This window comes from Filicampus tigris, chromosome 2, assembly GCF_054856515.1.
Source record: "Filicampus tigris isolate MCC_2025a chromosome 2, RoL_Ftig_1.0, whole genome shotgun sequence".
NCBI lineage: Eukaryota > Metazoa > Chordata > Actinopteri > Syngnathiformes > Syngnathidae > Filicampus > Filicampus tigris.
The window spans coordinates 37,317,591-37,321,560 of record NC_141218.1 but is presented as its reverse complement, the minus strand read 5'-3'; the positions used below and the strand labels follow the sequence as shown (position 1 = coordinate 37,321,560).

Below are 3,970 nucleotides of genomic sequence, written 5' to 3'. Positions count from 1 at the left end.
TTTACAGCTGCGCTCTTCACCGCATTATCCCCTTCTCCAAAGCTCTCATCCAGCTTGTCCAGTTCCTCCAACACTGCCTCCTGTCCTGTAGGAAAATCAATAGAGAGTTGAAGTGTTTGTGTGGATTGAAGCCATTCATCGGCTCAGCCTTATGCTCAATCCACTTCTTCTTTAAAGATATTGGTAATTTTGTTTCAAGTGACCAGGCGTTTTTTTAAAGATGTCCTCCACTCCCAGGATTACCAGGTTGCTGAGAGCCCGCTTCACTATCTGGAACAACTCAATAGCTTTTCTAGGGTTGTATCCTCTCACAGTCAAGTCAAGTCAAACTTGTTTATATAGCCCTTAATCACAGTAAAGTCTCAAAGGGATTCACATATGCACCGTATCATATACACGACATCCCCTGATCTTAACCCCCAGGAGAGCAAGGAAAAACTAAAAAAAAACCTCTGGGGAAAAGTGAGAAACCTTTAAACCTTCCAGGATGATCAGGCTGCAATAGATGCCGAGTGGGCAACATTGAACACACATTATAGTACTATACAGTGTTTGTTAAAGTGATGTTAAAGTTAAAGTGCTGCAGGAAGATGACATTGATGAAGTGAGCAGGGGCCCAATGGTCGTCAATGTAGAAATCTCCATAACAGCGCCTCCGATCTTGTAGCAGTCAGTTGCTGTTTGATCGAAACAGCAACTTCCAATTCGGTCGTCATCACCTAATTCCCAAGCCTGGGAAAAGGGGGCTGAAAAACAACAGAAGCGGCAGTAAAGAGGCCAAAACAAATAATTCAACTGAACGCACAATCATACAAATAAGTCTTAAGTCGTGTTTTAAACATTTCTACTGAGGTAGTACCTCTAATATCTGCGGGTAGGGTACTCAAAAGTATCGGTGCCCGAATAGAAAATGATTGTTGTCTGAAACGCCGCTGTAAGTGGTTCAGACGGGAGATTCATATGAATGTTAGTCACCCATAATCACTATATTATCTGCATGAGTTACCAAATCAGCCAAAAACTCAGAGAACTCATCTAAAAATCTAGCGTACGAGCCGGGGGGGACGGGAAAAAACGGCAATGAGGCTGTATATCGCATAATGAGCACTTCAAATGTTTTGAAGGCGTCGCTAGAATGCGTGCTAAGTTTGAAATCAGATTCATAAATAAGGGCTACACCCCCACCTTTCTTATGAGGGCGGGCAACATGTGAACTAACGAAGTTTGGAGGCGAGGCCTCATTTAGCGGTAAAGAATTATCAGATTTTAACCATGTCTCGCAAAGCCCAATCATGTTAAGTTTATGGTCTCTGATGAGGTCATTAACTAACAGGGCTTCCGAAGAGAGTGATCTAATATTTTACAAACCGAGTTTCAGTGAAATAGGTTTATCGCCTGTAACCCGACCTGCTCTGATGTGAACTGTCATGGAAGGCTCAAAAAGTAATCTATATTTCTAGAAAGAGTGATGGCGCCTTCCCAGTTGGGTGAAGGCCGTCCACCTTATGCAGGTCGGGTCGGCCCCAGAAAGAAGGCTAATTATCTACAAACTGGCTAGCCAGCCACCGGTTAAGCGAGAATAATCTGCTAAACCTCTCATCATTGCCTCTCGCAGGCAAGGGCCCAGAGACAATTACTCGATGCCGACTCATCTTTCTTGGGAGATCACAAGTCCTAGCTATGTTATTCTTTGTGATCGCTGATTGCCTCATCCTAGGATCATTGGAGCCGACGTGTATCACTATGTCAGAGTACCTAGTGTTGGTTGCCCTGTGCTGGTGTCTAGTCCTTTTGCGAGACAGCTCCCTAAGATTAGCTTCAATATCGGGTGCTCAGGCCCCAGGAATACACATTGAGGTGGCTGGATTTTTTAGCTTAATGTTACGGGTAATGGAGTCACCTATTACTAAAGTGCGGGAACCAGTAGACCGAGGTGGAATGGGACTAGCTAACGGGCGGAATCTGTTATGCGTCTGAACAGGCTCACCGCGATTAGCAGGCCGCTTAGGGCTAATGCTAACCGGACCAGCAGGTTGGCTACAACCCATACTAACAGTTGTGTCCACCACATCCACGGTTACCACATTATTCTGCTCTAGCTGATGGACACGTCCCTCTAGCAGGGAAAGCCTTTCAATGAGACGAGTGAAAGTGGTGCACAAAGACATAGTTGTGTGTAGTCGCCCGGAGGATGAAGGCAGTTGAGCAGCTGACGGTCAGCCGAGGAAGCCCGCCGGTGTCGGAGTTGTTGTGCGGCCGAGACTCAAGAGACTCTCACAGGGGGCAGGCTTTCAATTTCCTCAGCAATTTTAAGTACAATTCTTGTTTTATTACCAAAATGGTTACCAAGATGCTTGAACATGTGATGGCGAAGCTGGACAGGACCAGATCACTTTGTCACTAAGGCTTGCTAAGAGATGGAACCGTGTGATGCCTGCAGTCCTCAATGGATTTCCTAGCAGCTCCAACTCTTCCCACTCAGTCTCCCACCAATAATAGTCAGTCATGTCACCAGCACAGACAAGCATTCATGTTCTACAAGGCTGATGTTAGGCTTCAAGCCAGTGGGTGGTGCATAAGGTATTGGCTGCAGACCAGCTCCACTGGGTTCTGTCTTGGGTGTGGTGTGACATGATTTTTGCCAGCTCAGTTCCCAGCTACACAGCCTGTTTCTTAACTAATACAGCTGCTGTTTGTAAAGACGATACGTTCCCAATCATGCACCTTTTGCTCGAGAACGTCTCCTGCAGACACTCCCTCAGGGCTTGATATTTGTGTTCTGGCAAATGTTCCACTTTGGTGCCCTCTACCTCTGCACTCTTCTCCTCTGCACCATCAGCATACAGCAGGATGTCGGACTGGGCATATTTGGACCACAATGTTTACCTACCAAGCTGGAGTACAGTAAGTATTCTCTAGTAAGGACTCATATTTGTGTTTTCCAATCTTCCCTTATAACAGAATTTCCTTATGTTGGAATCGCCTACGGTACATGTCTTGTATGAACGTGCAAGTATATTAACAAAATATGTGTAACAACACAAGCAATATAATACAAACAAGTTCTTTTCCCAAACATTGATATCAAAATTTGCACGAAAAAAACAGTACAGCTACGTATATAAACAAACCATATATGCTGTTGAAAAAATAGTACAGGTATTTTAATGTTCATTTTTCTTCGTCTTTGGAAAAAAAAGAGTTTCTTTTGAGTTGTTGTGTTGGCGTAATTCTTTGATGTATGATAATGTTTGTCTGCATATTATGCAGTTTTGTTACGAATTGCAAGTAACTCTCCCATTGATCGTCACTGATATCTGACGATTCGTATGCATATAAAAGCATTTTTGATACCATCTCTAGAGCTTCCTTGCTGGATGGTAGCTTTACACCAGGAGTTGAATTGGGTACATCATCATCATCCTCTTCGTGGGACTTGATCACACTGGTGGTTTGCTCAAGGGATTAATTGATATCTTCTGCTGTGCAATCTTTAGTGACAGCCAAATCACAGTCCACATTGAGATTATCCTGGTTTGTCAGGTCAACTATGATCTGACGCAGTGGAATGAGATCAGTCTCAGCATTATCAGTGATGGTGTTTGTGTGTGATAATCCACACTTTTAAAAATATAGGTGAAATGTAGCCTTTCAGTTTACAGCTGTTTATCATTCTTCTTCTTATTATTATTATTATTATTATCATTGAATAATAATAATAATGAATCATTGAGTTGTTCTTCATAAATAAAGGTTATAATTGTGTATGATTTTATTTCCCCCATACAATTTTAAGAAATGTTGTTGTTCAGATTGCATTTGTTGTTGTTCAGATTGCGGACTGTAATTAAATGTGTGTATTTATTGATTGATGGCATTTTCTATCATGGCCTAAAATTTTACATCATCAATAGGTTTTTGAAAATAGGACTTCAAACATGGCAGTTTCAGAGAGTTTCAGCCGCCAAAC

General features: G+C 42.7%; 1 pseudogene; it reads right to left on the bottom strand.

Moving 5' to 3' along the window:
* Positions 1-1,425: 1,425 nt before the first annotated feature.
* On the bottom strand, positions 1,426-2,048 carry LOC147152367 (uncharacterized; annotated as a pseudogene).
* Positions 2,049-3,970: the final 1,922 nt, after the last annotated feature.